The following is a 21,451-nucleotide window of genomic DNA, read 5'->3' as shown; positions in this document are numbered from 1 at the left end:
AGTTGGTAAGTGATAATACTATTTAATTGCACTAAGATACTCAGGTGTTAAACTTAGTCTCCAGAACAATGCAATTAGTTTAAGCAAATATTTTACATCTCGAGTGACTACTTTTTTTTGCATTGTAAATCTTACTTTCTTGACAGTTTGGTATTTTCGAGCGCTTATTATTTGAACACAGGTGTTAATCACCTGCCGTATGAGATTTGGTCAAGCTAATATTTATTGAATACTTTGGAGACGGGGGGTCAGATTTACTTATTACATTTTCTGTGGGAAAGAATTTTGTTTAATTAACTGCGTTTATTTCTGTATTTTAAATTGAACGCTTGATCTTTTGATCGCTTGAATGTTTGATCTGTAGGTTACTAGAATTTTGAATTCACATTCTTGGGTGATGTTATTTTACTGGGGTAAATTTTAATTGGGGAATTTTGATGTATATTTTTTGAGGATCCATCCCATTAAATATACTCCATCCCAATTTTACCGAGTTCCTACTCTTTTTTCCCCGCCTCCCCACTTCTAATTTGTGTTTTTTTTTTTTTTTTAGTAATTTATTTTTCAATTGTTACTTTAAATATCTCCGGTTTGGTAAAATTCGTATATATTCTTTTTTTTTATATACTTTATTGATATGATATAATATAAATTTAAAAACATAAATTTTGAAGTTTATGGTCTACTCACTCGATTTGGCGAAGAGGCCAAAGAGTTTCTGCATTAGGTTATGTGATTATAAAGTTATTATTATTTCCTCCACCTAACACTAAGATTACCTTCACCTGATACTATTATCTTATCACTGAAAATGGTACATTTTGTCTTTTTTAATACTCGATTATACCTTCACCTGACGCTATAATGACACGATTAAATTTTTATTCCTTCACCTGATATGCTAATACTTCTACTTAGTTTTAACTAATCTAAGTTCGGCATTAATAATTGCTTTATTACTTAACGTGATACATGTTTGCTACTTCTAATGGTAATTTGTACTTCCACCAGACGTTATACAGGCACGATTATATTATTATCCCTTCACCTAATATTAAAATTCCTTCACCTGATGTTCTAATACTTCTATATGGCTCCAACTAGTTAAGTTCCGCTTTTGTAATTATTTCGTCATTTAATTCTAGTTTATACTTCCACCTGACACTATATTGGTACGATGGGTAATTGATTTCAACAACATCTAACTATTTCTAAAACATCTAACTACATCTAAATTTTTAACACACTAAAATTAAAATAATTTGCACAAAAAAGTTTGAAACATTAACAGATTTTAATATTATTGTTTGATTGCAACACTGAACCTATGTAATTTACACTGATTTTCATTTGTTTTATGAAAAGCGCTTTATGTTCATTAAAGTTATTGGCTAGATACATAAGATTTCGCACTTACTTCATCATTCTACGTGTCTATATTACTCACGTACGTTTTCACTCTTACTTTGGGCTTCCGTTCAGTTAATTACTGGGTTGGCTAATTGTTTGTGGTTTGTCTTCTTGGCGTTTCGCTTTTTTGCATTTGTTCCTAGGGATAAGTGTTTATGTTGTTCACAAGTACGACTACACGCATAAAACTGTCCGTGCGTGGTTTTTCACGTCGTATACGAGGGGTTGATGTCGTGGACTTGTTGAATTGTGTCCTAGTTACGTAACCCTTATGAATAAATTACATGAAATGGGTCTCTTGATCGCTGAGCTGGGTATCTCTTCTTGACACTTTTTATCCTCGGAAAATTTAATACTCGTACAGTCTGTATTTCCCGTAAATTGTCTACGTTTAGTCCATCTTTCATTTGGACTTTGGGCTGTGTTACGACACTTAACGTTATCTATGTCATGATCAAAACTTGATCTAAGGACCTTGGCTCGACGCATTGTCTTTGATTTCCGGTTAAATTATACACAATCATTGAGGGCTTAATTATGGAGATTAACACGGTAGTAGCTGTTTGGTTCTCTTCTCTGAACACCTCATGTTGGGAAAAACTTTAGCACGTACAGTTTATGTTTCCCATTAAATTGATTATGATTGGTTCTTCTTCTCATGGAGGATGGTTTGGTTTTGCGACATCTAATAATGATTGGATAGCGTCAAAACTTAAACCTTTTGATCTTGGTTCAACATATTGTCTCTGATATGGGGCTTAAGATACATGAGTCCTTGAGGGATTGACTCTAGGGTTATTCTTGGTGTTTCAAACATTAAATCTTAAGGCCGTTGCCGTCTAAGGATATTGACGACGGTATTTATGCAGTTTTACGACATTGACAGGTCGAGGCGGCTCTTTAGGTAATCATTAATTCAGGTATATATTCGTGTATAGGGTCCTTGGTTCCCAATACTGCTTGAGATAAAATTACCTGGTACTAGGTTTTGGTTATCTGGATTGGTAATCAGCATATTGCCTCCAAGTATTTCCTTTGTGAGTACTTGTCGGTGTTTTTTGAATTATTAGGGTAGATTCTTTTTGGTTGGATTAGTGTCTCATGTTGGTACCGTAATTAGTCTTCACCTAATGCACTTCTTCCTATAATATCTATACACTGTTAGATTCATTCAATTTTCGTAGTAAAAGGGTTTAAATCATATAACAAACGCGTTCGGTTTTCGAGATGTTCTGCGCGGGCGCCTTTCGAAATAATAGTTATTATTAACGGTACTAATAACATCAACTTAGTACAGGTACAGTTAAACATAACGCTAAAGCAAATAAGGGCAGATCTCATGCTTTTATGCATGTTGCCGCGATTACTACATTACTATTATATAAATAAGGTAATCATCAGAAAATGATTATGGTAAAAAAAAATAACACTATAAAATTTTCAAGATTGGTCAAAATGTGTATACACGTATACATGTGCATTCGGCACATGTTCAATACTCAATACATTTTTTAAATATTATTCAACGCTCATCTACTTTAACATTTACTTTTCTCTTATACTATTATTTGCGAGGTAGGCAATATGGTTTATATGAGAGGTCTTGATTTACCATAAATTTACAATTCTTTATTGTCTATGCGTGTCCATACCGCTTAAGAAATATATCTTTGCAGCTGTATGGACTTGCACAAAAAATTAAGTGAAAATTTGGGATTGGACATGGCACGAATGAGGACCTCTACTCCCATTCGCTCGATTATGTCCTCCCTTACTTTTTGCTTAAGGGTTATCAGGGAGTTCCGGGCTTAGGTTTTGCATTTCACTTGGCTCAATACAATCCTCCTTCGGGTTTTGTCTCCGTGGTCTCATAATTTTTCCATAACTTGAATCAACAAAATCCTCATGGTTAGGGAAATCAATGAGCTCCAGTATCGCAAACGACTAAATATTCCACTTGAAATGAGCTGAAGACGCTCCACGTTGGTTTCTCGTATCTGATAATCTCCGGTCTCCTTGCGAATAGGAGAATTCATATTTCTCATGCATTATGACTATTTTGGGGGTAGTTCCGATGCTTAGGTATGATTTCCTGATTTATGACGTCTTGGGCCACTGCATGAGCAATGAAAATTATGATGCCATCCGTTAGTCGTACTTTCCTGTCTAATTCTAAAATTAATATGTGTTAATTTATCTTGCAATGTAATCTATTCCTAATTTTTCGACTTTATTCTTCAGGGTTTTGAATATAGATTGCATTATTACGCGTACAGCTAACATCGTTAGCTACATGGCTTCTAAATATATTGAAGTTACTAATCCTTTCTCGCATTTTATTTTATTCCCAATTTTCCTGCTACGGATCGATATTTGGTTTTATTTGCCAATCGTATTCCGAAAATATACGATTTTTTTGTAAAATTTTCTTAAATCGTATTTGACGTTCCATTTTTTTTTTTCGCGAAGACTTCTTCCTTTGATTTATTCACAATGATAATTGCCGCTGAGTATATGACATCTTCTTTTGCGTTCTTTATACATATGAACTCTGTGTCAATAATTGCCTTGGCCTATTATTTCTAGAAATGCAAAAAGGTAGTTTCCATTGATCTTTGATTAATTTATAATTTTTTTTTTCAAGATTGATTATGATTATGGTACACTCTAGGTCGAAGTCAAACTATCTTTTCACCAGCATTTCTTCAATACATCGGATACTAATTCGTTCGACCATACCTTACTTAAAGCTCCATGTTAACCAATAATGAATATGTACTTTTTGTGGAAAAACAAGGCAACTTTAGGATGAAGTTGAACTACTTTTCCACCGGTGCCACCTTGCACCTGGTTATTTGTATGTTCGAACATAATTTCATTCCTAAAGTTCCGTACTCTAGTTTAACGACTTTGCGGTCGTATTATAGTCTTAAGAGTATAGAGATTTTCGAGAAACTACCTTTTTGTCAATATATTGATAATGTATTTAGACCTTGTGACACTTACACTAATTCGCAGTTCCATAAATATTAACACAATACTGGTTTATAATGCATTTTTTGATACTAATCGACTTTCATGGTTATAACTCTTTAGGTAATATTATTAGGTTCTTTCATCATTCATTTTAACAAGGTTATTTATATATACAGGTTTTCCCACTAAGGTTGGGTTTTTATTTCAATATGGGTGCATCATCCGGCAGTGCCGCCTTTGAATTTGGAGATCTAGGCATATCTAGAAGTCGATAATCTTCCCATGAAGAAACATTTGGGCTGAGAAATTGAAGTTCAAATATTATGTCATTTTTGCCGTTTTCAGGCATATTTAGGTACATTAAATACACTAATAGTTGGTTTGGGAGGTGCAGGCCTTCCAAAGTGGCGGTTATGTCATTCCTTTGCATATTTTGACGAATGACTTTCCGGCACAACTGAGATAAAGACAATGGGTCATTTATTATTTTTACTACAGAGAAACTTAAATTTACGTGCGATTGGCAACAGCATACTTGCTCACGCACGATTAAGTCTAACCCAGGGACTATTCTTCTTCCAAAATTTTCATCTTCTTGGAAGAAATTCAGGGTTATTTTCTTTATGTCTTTATAATCTCTTGGGGTAACCTGGAAAATTGCGGATCCCATTGAAGGGTTTATCGGATTTAGATATGTGTTATTCACTATATATTGACGTATAAGCTATTATGATCAATGAGATAAAAGGCATTACAGGCTTCGACAGTGTGCCCGTTGGCTTCTCATGACTCATGGAGAGTAACTTAGTCCGGTGCCAAAACTGTAGTTTATCATTATGTGTAGTCATCTTGATTGTAACCACCTGGTCGTTTCTCACAAGAGAGCTATGCCCCTAATGGAAACGGGATGTTATATAGACACCATTCATCGTCTCCGCTTTGCCACGGTTGTCCCATAGACTCGGGAGAGGCCAGTCATTGGTCACATTTCCTTGTTTCTTAGTTTGCCTTACGTATTTCCATAGTTGTTAATCATAGAGAGCTAGGACCAAATGGTAACGGCAACTAGAAATGACAATAACACCATTGCCGTTCCCCTGTGGCCACTGCTACCTACAACTGAAGGTCTATTTGTTCGGGAAGTTTGACAAACAAGGGGTTGTAGTGTTTGCCAAGCAACGTCTTTTTGTGCAATCAAGTCTCATATTTATGTAACTTTTTTGACAGAGGATGGAAGTCAGGTGATTGCATGGTGGAATAATATACACCATGCTGGTCCTTGGCTCTAACCTCCCATGGTTGAGGATTGATCCATCATCGTATACTATATGGACATTTGGATTATTGCTCTTATTCCATTTCTAGAGCATTTCATTGGGTTGTACGCTGTCTATTGTATTTTGCTTTTATGAATTAGAATTGCCATGTATATTGAGCTTTTATTAATCGCCGAAAGAAAAAAAAAAATTTTGTTACATGCGAAGTGCATGGGATGTTACTACTGATTATTCGGTAAAAAGTTTTCTTCGGTTTTTTTAAGTTTGATTTTTTGAAATAAAATAAAAGAATTTTTTTTTTTTTTTTTTTTTTTTTTTTACCGTACGAAGTACATGAGTTCTTACAACTTGTTTTTTTTTTTTGCCAAAAGTATCTTTTAAATGGTCCGAGTGGGTTTTCGAGTTTTAATAGTTAAGGAAAGGATTGTATTATATTACAGGTTAGTATATTTCAATTAGTGCGATATCTGTCGATCGGCTTGAGGGAACTCTAAAGTTTTCTATTAGAACTTGCTGTGGCATTCGATCTCTATAGTTGTTGAACCCTTATTTATAACAAAATTCTTCTTAAGTAATCTATGGTTAACGAGGTAAATTTTTCCTTTTAAACAATCTTTTTTTTTAAATATTCATAGTTTAAATTAATTTCGTTAAGGCCCTTTTTTTGACAATATTGACTTATTTTTTAATGTATTCAAAATTCAGCTATTAAGCTGTAATGTTTTTTTTTCTTTTCATTTATTTTGATATTTTATTTATCCGTGACGCGACTAAAGTATCTATTCTTCCACTTTCCTCGGCTTTGTATATTATTAGTTAATGGGAGTTAAGTGAGTTGAAGTGTAACTCATTTACTTTTAAGGTGTTAAATTATTCTTCTCCTGTGGCGGTGTTAACGCCACTGAATATCGAGTTCTAAATTGATTTCCAAATGTACAGCCTTTGAAGCCTTATCATCAAGTAAATTTTAGCTGAATAATCCTCACAAACAAGGATACTGATTTGGGAGTCAAAATTCAGTACATAGCCCGACAACAACACACTAGTCTATAATGCTTTTCACATCTCTACCGCGTGGCGTTATTACTTGAGAGTTTCGTAGTTTGTCATAGGCAATATGAACTAAATCCATTTAAAATTCACAATTGAAAATTAAAATATATGAGTTTTGGAAATGTTTTGAGGACATACCGATTAAGCCCGACGGAGGGGGGGGGGGGGCTCATAAAATGTAGTGTAGGTGTAATTTAAAATACGTTAATTCTTTTTTCTTGGGTTTTTTTTTTTTTTTTTTTTTTTTTAAATTAAGTTATATTTTAGTTTTTTAGCGTATTATTTTAAGGGTATAAATTAAGATGTGTTGTATAAAGCTTGATTTATTTAGTGTTTCTTGAAAACCAGATAATTACGCGCAAGGGACTGTTTTATATGGCGGCCTTGTTATATAATAAAATAGATTATTTTCAATCATAATCCTTCTGGGTTGTCGTAGGGTACATTATCCCTATTCTGGGGGTGACTAATTAGTGCTCGTCGGATTGGCCCGATTTTCACCTAAAAGTGAGCAAATAATTACGTGTAGAGGTTTTTTTTTTGCATTTATTACGTTTCCGCATTTTTTTGTGAAAGAGGTTGTGCCACCTGGCGCAGAGTTGGTGTTATTAAGATTTTCACAGGTATATGTTTTTATTTTAAGTTGATCCTAAAAAGTATTCGCCGAATAGTCTATTAACTTTTTTTTTTTTTTTATCTCGCGGCACTATGCGTTTTGCCACAGACGTGCCACACAGGTGCTCGGTGTGCCTATAAAAAAAAAGGGGGGGGGACTCGCAAGGGTGTTTTGAACATTACTTATTTCATTCTGTGGTTCCTTTTCTTTGGCATTTTATCGTGTTAATCTTCATTAGGTTTTTCGTCTGTCGGAACTTGATTTAAGGAGAGAATTCAAGGATTTAGCTTTGATTTACCTTATGATTTAGGGTTTTCTGAAACATTTCTCGGAACAAAGGGCAGTGGCGCTTTACAGATGCTACAATTTATTCGCTTGTTCTCCTTTACAACTTAACTTCCGCCTGTTTTTGAAATTACCCTTGAATTAATCATATATAAGTTTATTATCGCCTTGGTAACTTCAGTTAATTATACTTGTTCCATAGTGGACGAGACTTAGCTCTTGAAAACATGTGTGATTTACTATATTATATTCCTTACTGGGGGGGAATAGGGATTAACTCTGACCAAAGGCCGTGGCTCGTTTATAAGGTTAGTAAAAATTTGGTAAACACTGTTTTTCTGCAGGTACACGCGATAATTGTCTTGAGAGAAATTTTTTTTTTTTTTATCGTTTTATTATTTGGTTTGTGAAGAAGTTACTAGGCCGCATCAAGGCAGAATTGTATTGGTCTTATATTTGGTTATTTTTTTTTTTTTGCTACAGCTTTTTATAGTAAAATTTTCTATTTATAATCATTTATACAATTGTCAGTTTTTTTTTTTGATGATTGGTTTAGTTCTAACCTTAGCGGGTGTTTGGCAATAACGTCATTGTTGTTAATACAATTAATTATACAATTACAAATATAATTACTTACACAATTACTGGTTTAATTACCTTGGACGTTGGTTATAGTTTTTGTTCGTGGTACCGCTGTTTTTGAGAGCGAAGTGCTTCTACGATAGAGGGTCATCACTAGTAATAAAAATATAAATTAATTAATCCCTCTTTTTTTGCTTTAGCCTGTCTTACTTGTGTTTCGCAGGTACGTCATTATATGACCTTGTTAACTATTTGCGTATTTTCTTGATTAAGGAAGGTTTATTTTGTCATTCAAGCTGTTTAATTTGCACGAATGACACGAAATTAGTTTCTATATTGCAGGAATTACTTATCGAAGCAATATTATTTATGGTTTTTTCATACCGGGCTTAAAGATATGTTAATTAGCGTTCGACTACGCCATTACAGGAATTAAACTGAACAAATTGTCTCCTCTTTTTTTTCTGATTCTTGTCTTTTTTTTGTCTGAGGACGCACCTCTGGGGACACGGATTATATGGCACCTCTATGGGTCAAAATTTGTGCCCGAGATCTGTATTTAAATTTTACAATTTTGGTTTACTTTTCACCTACGGTTATTTTACGTTGAATTTCTGACAATACTTTTCTTTTTGAAAGAGAATTCTATGTTTATTTTATATATTCTTGATTGTACTGCATCATTCTATGACCAATATATGATCAACTATCTGAACAAGATGTCGAGACTTCTAAAACAGGAAACAAAAGAGAAATCTTTAGTTCCTACGAAAGGACTTATCCCTTACTAAAATGTTCTATTACGTTTCTATAGGCTGAAGTCTGCCTATGGAATTTAGCATTTTAAGTTCTACGATGTTGATTTATCTTTAAGTTCTATAGGGATTTTATATAGGATTTATTTTTACATTTTGCTTGCTAAATATTTGTCCTTCTTTTTTTTTTTTTTAAGGTTAATTAAATTTTATTTATATATAAATCTTATAGCAATTGATTTCCTTTATTCACTTAGATTCCGGAAGGGAACTTTGTACTATTTTATTTGTTTTTTGTTATACCAGACCAATCTATGAGCAATATACGACCAAATATATAATTAAGGTTATATTTTTGACATCAATTTTTGAAGTCAAGCTATTATATTTTTTTTTTTTTTTATAATCTCCTCATTTTTATGATTTTAAATTTTTTGCTGTGAGGGTTTTAGATTTTGTAAAAATATTTGTATGTTAAGATAATTATTAGTTTTTTAGGCGAATAGACTATCAATTATAGGTATGTAATTAACTCAGAGTACACGATATCACACGGGTGAAGAAATGAAAAGTGAAGACGATTTAACTCGAGGGCTTTATGCTTATGTGGTTTGACTATACCATCATAAATCTTAGTGGTTTTGAAGGATTTGAAGGACGATTACGGCCGCCGATGTTGTTCTTATTGATTAATAACTCTGTGTCTACCATAATGAAAATTTGCACTAATATTTAAGGGGAAGTTATAGTATTTCCCAATCTAGGGATCGGAGTGGAGTCCGACTAATACGCATGGTGCACGTTAGGGTAAATAAATTTTTTGTATTCACTTGTGGTACGTACATTTTTGAGGTAAAACAAGCGAAAACACACGGGGGTAAGGCTGTGGATGGCCAAATTTCGCCGTTTTGGCTTTTGTAATTTTTGGAATGCATTGGAGTTTGTGGTTGTGTTCGGAGGAACACGTTGGCGAGTCTATCAATTTACCATTATTGTTTGTTTGAATTGTTTTCGATTGTTTAATTTTTTGCAGAATTTTCAGTTCACATAATGACTGAGGCCTGCTTCTGTTATTTGGATTGACAGAGGCCCTATATCTATAATTTGGTTAATTATCGTATGCTTATTTGCAGGTAAATCATGCCTTGTACTGTCATTCTCTGACACATATATATATATATATACGTATACATACATATATATATGTACACATTTAACCATCTAGTAACCATGATAAGCTTGCTTATTATGTTGCCGCCAATTACCTGTTTTCCTAATTGTTTCTTAGCTGGGTGATTAATACAATAATAACTTGCGTGTATACTTTTTTGACTTAATATTTTAAGTTGTTTGGTATTTCATAGCCTTTACGGCAAGTTTGGGTTGTGGTTATTTCCGGTTATCTTTTCCTTTGATGAAATTTAGTACATTTTGGAGTTCCGTATTTGATTATGTCGTTGGCATGATGATTAAAAATAAATATTCTACAAACTTGATTTTGAGAAGATACAGAATCTACTGAAGCGCCGATCCGAATACTTTTTTTTGAATTAAAAGTAATTTTTTGGGATTTAGTGGACTGGGGTTATGGATTGATAGGTGGGGGATGATAGGGGTTATTGATGTCCTAGGTTCGGCCGTCTAATTTTATCGTATAATATTTGCAATTTTTTTTCCATTGAATTTGTAATCTGCATTTATTTATCTATTTATTTTTTAAGGAAATACTATGTTCTGTCTAGCAGAAACATAATTATCTAGTTTAACGAGTTTTCGCTCGAATATTGGGTTATTTATTACTTTTTTGTCGCTAAACATCACCTCCTATAAAATGTAGTCGTTTTAATGTATTAGAAGGGGATTTTGACGAGAAAGAATTTTTACATCTTTTTGTTTTTGTTTAGCTCGATTTATTCTCGTGTCTGGCATTTCTTAGTTTTCTGCGGCTTCTGGCGATGGTTGGGTTTTGGGTGTTCCTTGTTGTTCATAGCTTTTTGAGGGATCTTGACCCGTAATAGCATTCTCTTTGGCGTCAGGGTACTGGTTCCTCGTAATTATATTATTATCCGTTAGAGGATTCTGCTGATTAGTTTCCACTTGGGGTTTCATGTGATGCTGACGAGCCTGATTTGGAATCGTAAAATATGCAGGTTGGGATGATCCTTCGTTGTAACTATTAGTAAGAAGATTTTCCAAATGGGGGCTGAGGGGTAGATCAATTTCAACGGTAAAACATGTTGCAACCATTTGTCCTAAATTTGAGCAAAAATCTCTCTGTTTCTGTAGTTCCTTATTAATATCGATATGGTTCTCTTTTAGCTGTTTCTCTAAGATATCTTGTTGCAGCTTAATTATTTCTTTTTGTGCCTTCAAGTGGTCGTACTTATGTTGCATTTCCAGAATCTTTGCTCTCTGGGGTGTTAGGAGTTCTTGTATTGCCATCGTTGCGGACAGGATGGTACTATTCTTATAATCTTGTACTTTCTTTCCAATTTCCTGCATTTTATCGTACAATATTTGTAACTTTAGGATCTGGTCGGGATAATTATATCCCTCGACAATTGCGGTGTCACTAATTGATTCCATTTCATTCTGGATTTTGGTGATTTGTTCTTTCACCTCTATAAATTGGGCCTCTATTAACTTGTCTACTTGCTTAGTAATTAGGATCTCATTTATCTTCTTGTTCATTTTTTCTTCGGACTCCTTAACTTCGCTGAGGGATTTAAGTATGGTTTCTATTATATTTTCAATTTTCGATTTTTCCGTTATTAATTCGGCCGATGCCACTAGGAGTTTTGCTCGTACTTGAAATAGCTGATCCATACTTGTTCTGTCAGTAATAGGATTGCACTAGTTATCCCTCGTCCTGTAGAAGGGGTTGAATAATTCTTGTTTTTCTTTTATCGTCTTGTTTTTCTTTGTCAAGCCTGAATTCCGTTTATCGTGAAAGATTTAACTATCAAATTTTTGAATCTCAATTGTTTCTTTTATTGTATGCCGCCTCTCTATTTTTCTTTTTATTTCAACTTCTAATTTCTATTTAGTATTATCTAATTATAAGTTTTTGGGTTATTCAATTTCTAGACGTATTTCCATTTGTCTGGTTTCCTACTAATTCTGCCAGATTTCGTGGTAGTTTCCTGTTCAGTTTCTGGCGTTTTACTTTTTTTTGACTTTCCCATGGAGATCAGATCAAATTTCTTATATTGTTTCAAAAGAAATTTTTGGCCTTTTGCCTTAGCCTGTTTTGCATGGGCAGTAGCCAAAGTGGGTTTTCGTTTTCGTGCGTCTTGGGGTTCATCGTCGGACTCGGTCGAGCTAGGTCCTGATGATTCATTGTTACCTCTTTCTGCGGTTGTCCCTTGAGGTCTTGTGGTATCACCTGCCGTTGCTTCATATATATCATCTGCTCTAGAAGTTGAGGGTTTATTTTCTATTTCCTCACGCTGAGGTCCTGTCTCGGGGGAGTTAAAAGATTCCTGGGAACTTTGGGAGGAGTCAAATACTTTTGGAGAATGTCTCCACTGCTTGAACGCCATATCTTCCGGGGGGTGAGGTGTATTTCGTAGCATGGTCTGTTTCCAGGAGTGAGAGTCCTTGGGTTTTACTTGGGACATCGTTATGTGCTGATACTGTCCCAAGTTTTCATTTTCAGGGCGTTCCTGTGTCCACGGCAAGGTACTTTGTCTTGTTTTTATCGTATCATTAATGATGTCCATGGCCTCTCTCAGGTTTTTTGTATTTTTATCCATGGGAGGAGTCTTCCTCCTTTTCGTACCTGGGGTTTCCACGGCTCTATTTAGTTCCTCCTGTAGCGACAGGGGTCTTTCTATTGGGGTTGCTGGGGATACTATGTCATCAGGAAATCTTTTGGGGGGACATGGAGTTGAAATTCTATCGGGGAAAAATTGGGTTTTTGGCGATAGCGTATAATCCAATCCTTGCTCTGAGTTTTCTGTGGATAAGCTCTCTGGGCTTTTTGGGGTTCTTATAGGTATGGGTATTAGGGATCTTCTTTTAGGGATGACTAGATTTTTCATGGCCAAAAATTCTTCAAAATCTTCCTCTTCGCTATTGTTTTCAAAATAGTTTTGTTTGAAATTAAAGGGTCTTAGTTCGGATAGCCTGGATTTAGGAAATTGATTTTCCGCGTTTGATGAATCTGAAGATGAGGGTTCGGGTGCCCATTTAACGGGGTATTTGGCACCTTTCATACGGCTTACATGTGCCTTGTATGTTCTTCCGTTTTCTGGATTTATCATTTTGAAAGTAAATTCGTTGTCATATTTCTTGATTATTCTGTAGGGTCCTGAATACTTATTGGAAAGTTTTTTGCCTTCCAATTTAGCTTCATTTTTCAGATAGACACGGTCGCCTACCTTAAAATTTATATTTCCTTTGATTTTGGATTCATTCCTCAACTCTTGATTCATTTTACATTTTTCCAACTCTTGTCTAACTATTTTATGGGTTCTTCTCATCCTATTTATAAAGTCTTGCTTATATTCCTCTGTGCTATTGTAATATTGTCTTGATTCTATGATTTCTTGATAAGGTATTTCAAAGTCGCGTCCGAATAAAAGAAAAAATGGACTTTCTTTAGTCGTTTCCGAATATGCCGTATTAATTACATTAGTCAAGTAAGGTAGATATTGATCCCAATCGTTTCGGTTGTCCTTTGAATAAATACTTAAAACATTGGAAAAAATTTTGTGCCTATTTTCAATTTTTTCATTTGCTTGGGGGTGGTAGGGGGAGGTTACTAGTTTTTCTGTTTTAAGGGAACTCATCAAATCCTTTGTTACTTTAGAAATGAAGTTAGATCCATTGTCATTAATGACGCGTAGAGGAACGCCAAACTCTAAAAATATTTTTGCTGGGGCTTTACTAGTGGCATGTGCGCCTTGATTTTTTAATGGTTCGGCAAAAGTGAAGCCGGTAAAATGGTCTATTACTGAGAGGATGCAAGTATGACCTCTATTAGAAACAGGTAATCCTCCACTTGTACCAAAAAGGTCAAATGAAACGATGTCGAAAGGGAACCTTGATACTGGCACTCTTCCCAAGGGGGGATTAGGGTACGTTTGAGGATTTTTTCTTAAGTTACACGCTTCACATGTAATTATAAAATCTTTGAGTTTTGTTCATGCCGACGGAACATAAAAGTATTGTTTTAGCTTGTGAAATGTTTTGGTTATTCCTAAGTGTCCGCCTATGTCCAAATGGAAATACTCGAAGGCAGGTATTATTAAGTTTTGGGGGAGCACTGGGATTATTAAGGTTTGATTTCTATTCGTTTCGCCTGTTACTATCCTGCAAAGGATTTCTTCGTCAAAGTCATAATAAAAATTGTCTATTTCCCGTCTTAGGGCTCTGAACTTATCAGGGAGATTGTCTGAATTCACAAAGTAATTAATGAGGGTCAAACACATTTCATCCTTAACTTGGTTTCTTTTAATATTGGCTAGGGATAAGGGAATTACTCGTGGTCCTTCGTCTTCTGTAAGGATTTTTGGTATATTCTTGTTTTGTTTTTGTTTACTGGGATTAATGGCATTGATTTGTTTAGTTTCATTATCTGAAGAGTTATTCTCGGGGTATCTACTTAGGTAATCGCAAGGGGCATTCTGTTTACCGGTCACGTGTTCAAATTCGTAATCCAGATCCTGGATTTTCATTATCCATCGCGCTAAAATTCCGGGTGGATTCTTGAATGTGCTCAGGTACTGTAAGCTTTTATGGTCCGAGCGCAGTTTAAATTTTCGTCCTACTAAATAATGTCTGAATTTATCTAAATGGTAAATTATAGATAATAACTCAAATTGCGTTGCTGAATAACTACTTTCGCCTTTGGTTAGAGTTCTGCTTGAATAACATATGACTCTCTCTATCTATCGAGGGGGGGCCTGTTGGGGATCGGGGTTGTTTTCCACGAGGATTATTTGGGAAAGGATTGCACCGATACCTAGACCTGAAGCATCGGTGGTAACCACGAATGTACCTTTTTCAAAGTCTGGTAACGCTAATATAGGTTCAGAAGTAAGAGCTTTCTTGAGGGTGTCTAAAGAAGTTTGAGCTTCTTGAGGCCACGTACCGGTTTGGGACGTTCAGGTAGGCAGATCTGGTAGTGATGTCGCGATGTGGGCTTAATTCCGTATAGATTTTCTAAAATAACTGGTTAAAGCAATACTGAATCTTAATTGTTTCATAGTTTTTGGTGGCTTAAGATTTTCTACACATTTTATCTTCTCAGGGTCCGGTGATATTTGACCTTGGGTTACTATCATTCCCAAGAATTTTATTTCGGATTGAAACAAATTTACTTTTCCGGTCTACATTTCAAATTACCCTCTCTGAATTTTTCGAAAACTTTGGTTAATGTATTTAAATGGTCCTCTGGTGTTTCTCCCACACAAATAACATCATCCACAAAATGGATAATATTTTCTATGCCTCGTAATAAGTGTAATAGGGGTCTACATAATGCACTTGAACTAGTTTTGAGTCCGAAGGGTACTCTCAAATATTCATAATAACCGCATTCCGTCGTTGAAAAGGCCGTTTTATAAACGTCCTTATCTGCTACCTTAACTTGGTGTTAACCTTGAGTGAGGTCAAGAGATGTAAAAATTTTGTTCTTGGTTGAAATGGAATCCAGGATTTCATCAATCCGGGGCAAGGGAAATTTGTCACGTAATACTTTTCTATTTAGGGCTCTATAATCCCCTACAAGCCTAAGATCTTTGTTATGGTTAGTCACTAGAAAACAGTGGGCTGAATAAGGGCTTATACTTGTCCTTATTATATTATTTCATTCGAACTTGCGGATTTTATTTTTCAACCAGCTTGTATAGGCATGGGGGATGCGATACGTTTGTTTAGCTACAGGTAACCCTCACGTTTGGATAGAGTGTTGATAAAAAGGTATAAACCCGATATCTTCCTCACATGTAGAAAAAATATCTCTAAAGTTCCAAAGTAATTCACATAATTTTTCCTTTAATTGCGTATCTTGGATATGATCTAATTCAAATTTTTCAAAAAATTGGGGTTTTGTTAGGGGGTACCTATTCTTTGGATTGTTAGTTCCAATATTATTAACTAAGCTTTCCTTGGAGTCTCTCTATTTGTTTAGCTCATGCTCAGAAACAATTTGTATTTCCACGAGACGTGTTCCTTTTTTCAATGTAATCATATAGTTTTCATGCGTGTTAGTTAACCAAATAAAACCTTCGCCTTTTTCATATGAAATGATCTGTTCTTAACAGAACAGATTTTCTGGAATTTATTTACACGGGGATGCGAACCAGATTTCAGAATTGTCATTTACAGGTGTGACCATTTGAGAGATTTGTACTCTTTGCATAGTATTTGGGGGGATTTTTGTTTTACGCACTGCGAACCCATAATATTTTTCTTACGTGTTATTTTCTATTAAATTAAGATTGTCGCTTGGTTGCGTCAAGTCTTCCGCTTTCGCAGTCGATTGTAAGGGTGATTCCAAGTCCGTTCCCCTTACAACAATGTTTGGATTCATTATTTCGTTCCACAATTGAGTAATTTTCTTGATCTCTTTTTGTCTATACTCCTGCATTTTTCCTATTTTTACTTTTACTGACTCGATCCAGTTGCTGTTTGATTTACTTTTTCGTCTGCTCCATTGATTTTGATTTTCGATCCGTTTGCTTGTTTGATTTCCCACGGGACGAGAAATGGGAGGAAATGACGTGACGTGGGGTACAAAAGATTTGATTCTATTCACTGTTGCTTCCCCTCTCTCCACGCGTTGGAGAATAGGGTCGTGTGAATACACGAGTCAGTTATTTGCTATATCTAATAATACCATATTGTATTTAAAAAAATTAGCACCAATTATCGCTTCATATGGGAAATTCTTACAGATTATGAAGTTTGTAGGAAAGATCCTATTATCTTTCATCACATTTAGGCAAATGGAGCCTATAGCTTCCAGCCTATGCCCCGTGACACTTGTTAAATTGGGAATATTGAAATTTTTCCGTCGCTTAATATATACTGGGAGTCTATTAAATATATCCGCATTTATTATGTTAACCGATGCACCCGAATCTATTAACGCTTTGAAGTTAATACTTGCAACACTAAAATTATTCAATATAGGTAGCATATCATTATTATCACTAAAAGAAGGTACAATTACTGGATGGGACCTATAAAAAATATTGGCCTCCAGGGTCCCGGTTAATTTTCTTGGGGGCCTAATTCGTTTCCCTGTGCGCTTATCTGATAAGTTGGCGTTTGAGGTTGGGGTTCAGTGGGAATTTCACCCTCCACTTCACTAGCATGTGAAATTCCCATTTGATTGACATTTGATTGTCTTGTTTGCCACGTATTATTGCGTGGGTTAAAGTTTCTCGTGCCGACGTCTCGCGGCATTTGTTCATTTTGTATTGATGAAAAATTTCTTTCATTTCCCGTCGGAAAAAAATTTCCTCTGTTATCGGTTGTATTTCTGTTGAATCTAGTTGGATACACTGTTCGTGAATTAAGTTGGTACATATTTTGTCGCATTTTTGGGCTTGGGAACCGATCATTACGTTATCAGTTGGGGGACGGATTTGTATAGGGTTGGGGATTAGTATAGTGGGAAGGATTCGTTGGATTTGTACATACGAATCCTTGTTGGTACGAGTTGTGGTACGAGGGTAGACGTGGGGGGTTATTTCTATAGTGTCCTGCCCCATTGGCGTTTGAGTTTGTTCTCCCGAACAAACGGTTATTACAATTGGGGGTTACTGGTGTAAAGTTATTTCTAGTGCGGCAGTCCCTGGCGATATGTCCTTGTTTATTACATGCGTAGCATATTATTGGGGGGTTTTGTACGTAGTTTGTTGTATTCGTGGGTCCAAACTTTACTATTCTTTGTCTCTTAGGGGGGGGGGATCTCTGTTGGGTTGGTTTGTGTGAGTTGTCTCTTGGAAAGAAATTTTGGGAAATTTATCGTGATCGTCCCGGAGTTGAATTTTCTACATTATTTATTCTTGACTTATTGTGGTTCGCCACAATTGAGTCAATTTCTATCATTCTCTCCACTTCCTGGACTGCTAGGTCTAAAGTTTGGATATTTTTTGATATCAACATTCGGTAAAGTTTGGGGCTTAATCCTTGCATGAAAGCATTTAGTACGATTTTATCGTATAAGGGACCAAACTCTTTTCCGTACTTGGCTTCAATGGATACCATTACTTTGTGCAGGTATTCTCTAACATTTTGTGTTTCGTCGAAACAAACCGTACCATGCTTTGGTTTGTGTTGTTGAACTGGTTTCAACGAATCTGTCTCGGACCGCTTTTAGTAATTTTTCTATTGAGTCTATAAGACGATTGTTATCTTCCCCTATCGTATTTTCAATTTGTTTTAGAAATGTTAGTTCTTGCCCCTGAAGTATCATTAGCAACATGCTTACTAATGATTTCAAGTCTGTTTGAGTTACATCTACAAATTGATTTAATTGTATAATAAATTCATCCACGTCTGAGTCTCCGTTATATGGGGGTAGTGATTTTGATATTTCCACTGTTTTGGCGATAAGTTTTTGCTTTAATAGTTGTGCGTTTTGATCTAACGACATATTGGTTTTCTTTTTTTTTTTTGGGTTAAAATTCGGTACTGGTTTTTAATTGTTTGATATTATTTAAAATTTATATTTTTTAATTACGTGTACTCTCTTTTGCTACTATTTCCAGAGGATTTAGACCTAAAAAAAAATTTTGCATTTGAAAAATATGTAAAAAATATTACACTTCAAAGCATGCAAAAGGAAAAAAAATATTTCCTTGTCGGTAATATTTCTCAACGTTTTTCCTTTTTTTTTCAATGTTGTCCTTGTGTTTTTGCTCCTTTAAACCGACCGCGCCAATTCTAATGGGGGGGTTTTCCTTTGAAAAATGCTGGATAGTGGAGTTTGGTTAGTTAAAGCTAATTCTAATGGGAGGGTTTTCAAGATGACTAATTCTTATATCTTTTTTTGGGATTTTCGATTAATTTATCCAATGGGAAATTTAGTTAAACTCTTGGTTAGCGGTCCGCGGGTGGCTTACCTGAGTGGAGGCTGAACTTCTAGAGTGGGGAGCTTAATCCAGGAGTACATGTAGGGAGCTTATATTAACGGCCATACTGACTCGAAATCAGATTGATGAGTTTCAGTTTCCCTTAGGAGCGAGTGGAGCCACAAGGACTATCGAGCTTGAGAAATATTAACACAAGAGAGTAAAATAAAATAATGATGCATTTATTGTACTTACATAATAGTCGCAGAGTTATTGGTTATATCAAAAAATTCACAACCTAGGAACTGATTCAAAGTTTTTACATTTCAAAAGTTTATTATAACGCGATCATGATGCAAGACTCAAACTGAACTCAAACTAAAAACTGTAGAAGACTGTAAAGGACTCAAACTGAGACTGAAAATAGACTCATAGAATAATCCTGTAAGACTGGCCCACAATTGTTAAGTTCCCACTATCTATCCTCTGCAACTATGCCGCAGGTTACGTTTAGGCGTTGCTAAGAGTATATTTTCTCAGTCCTCATTGGTTGCGCTATTGTCCTACATTACTATTGGACTGGCTTGCACCAATGAGCTACTTGGGTTTAATTACAGTTTATGAGTTTTAAGATGTCACTCTGGAATTTTTCTAGCAACTAAAAATTCTACACTGCAATATTTTGCTAACAGGTGTCGCTTAATTTATGACTTTTAAGATATCACTCTGGAATTTTTTCGAACGATCAAAGTTTTATATTGTAACATTTTCCCAGCAGGGGGTCGCTTAATTTTCAGAGGTCTTATATTTTATTTCTTTTAAAGTTTGTAAGTTATAATAAAATTTAATTTCACAAAGATAATCAGGTGTTAAACTTAGTATCCAGGACAATGCAATTAGCTTAAGCAAATATTTTACATCTCGAGTGACTACTTTTTTTGCATTGTAAATCTTACTTTCTTGACAGTTTGGTATTTTCGAGCGCTTATTATTTGAACACAGGTGTTAATCACCTGCCGTATGAGATTTGGTCAAGCTAATATTTATTGAATACTTTGGAGGCGGGGGGTCGGATTTACTTGTTACATTTTCTGTGGGAAAGAATTTTGTTTAATTAACTACGTTTATTTCTGTATTTTAAATTGAACGCCTGATCTTTTGATCGCTTGAACGTTTGATCTGTAGGTTACTAGAATTTTTGAATTCACATTCTTGGGTGATGTTATTTTACTGGGGTAACTTTAATTGGGGAATTTTGATGTATATTTTTTGAGAATCTATCCCATTACAAGTGCCCTGCTCTAAAGGAAAAAAATAATACATTGTGCCAACATCGTTCTTATATGCCCCCAGGGCATAACTTAAAACCCTTGCCCTGAGGGTTGTGGGGGAGTGTCCTCCTCTTTAATTAGTCCCCGTTTCTTGTCTTGTTTTCGAGTGTTCTTGTTCTTTTATTAGGTAGCGCGATCGTGCTGCCTATGATTTATACAACTACTTTCTATATAAACCTTATATGCCCCCAGGGCACAACTTACAACCCTTGTACTAAGAGCTCTGAGGGGTTCATCATCCTAAAAGACCTAATTTTTAGAACGTTCAACTACGTTGAAGAAAATGGATATATCAAAATTTTGATTGGATGTGTTTTGGAAAATGGTGGGCGTGAGAGGGGCGTTAGTCACTATCCAATCACTTTCAATTATTAAAAAAGGCTCTAGCCCTTTCAATTTCCAATTGAAAGAGCCCTTTTGAAGTTTCTACAACAACGCTTTCAATAAAAGCGTTATATGCCTTAGGGCATAACTTACAACCTTTGCCCTGAGGGCTGTGGAAGGAGGAATTGTCATCCTTAAAGACCTAATTTCTAAAACTTTCAACTACGTTGAATAAAAAGGCTATCTAAAAATTTTGATTGGATGTGTTTGGGGAAAAGGTGGGAGTGAGAGGGGGGTTAGTTGCCCTCAAATTACTTTCAAATATTAAAAAGAGTGCTATCCCTTTGAATTTCAAATCGAATGAGCCCTTTTTCAAGTTTCTACGACAAATATTTCATTAAAAACCTTATATGCCCCCCGGGCATAACTTATAATCCTTGCCCTGAGGGTTGGGGGGGAGTGTCCTCCTCAAAAATGTATTGTCTATATGGAAATCAACTACGCTGAACAAAATGGCTATCTCAAATTTTCATTGGACGTGTTGGGGGTAATGATGGGCGTGGGGGGGGGGGGCTAGTTACCCTGCAATCACTTTCAACTATTAAAAAGGGCTCTAGCCCTTTGAATTTCCAATCGAATGAGTTTTTTTGAAGTTTCTGCGACAACACCTTCTTTAAAAACCTTATATGCCCCCAGGGCATAACTTAAAACCGTTGCCCTGAGGGCTGTGGGGGAGTGTCCTCCTCAAAAACATATTTTCTATCTGGAAATAAACTACGCTGAACAAAATGGTTATCTCAAAATTTTGATT

The 21,451-nt window shown here is 35.4% G+C and overlaps 1 protein-coding gene across 1 annotated transcript in view; it reads right to left on the bottom strand.

Annotated features, from left to right (window-relative positions):
* The window catches only part of eIF2A (eukaryotic translation initiation factor 2A), a 143,227-nt gene that overhangs the window by 102,884 nt on the left and 18,892 nt on the right, over nt 1-21,451 (bottom strand). The window lies entirely within an intron of this gene.

This window comes from Artemia sp. Qi Xiang Cuo, chromosome 2, assembly GCF_049724085.1.
Source record: "Artemia sp. Qi Xiang Cuo chromosome 2, ASM4972408v1, whole genome shotgun sequence".
NCBI lineage: Eukaryota > Metazoa > Arthropoda > Branchiopoda > Anostraca > Artemiidae > Artemia > Artemia sp. Qi Xiang Cuo.
The sequence above is the reverse complement of the archived record's forward strand: the minus strand, read 5'-3'. Positions and strand labels throughout refer to the sequence as shown.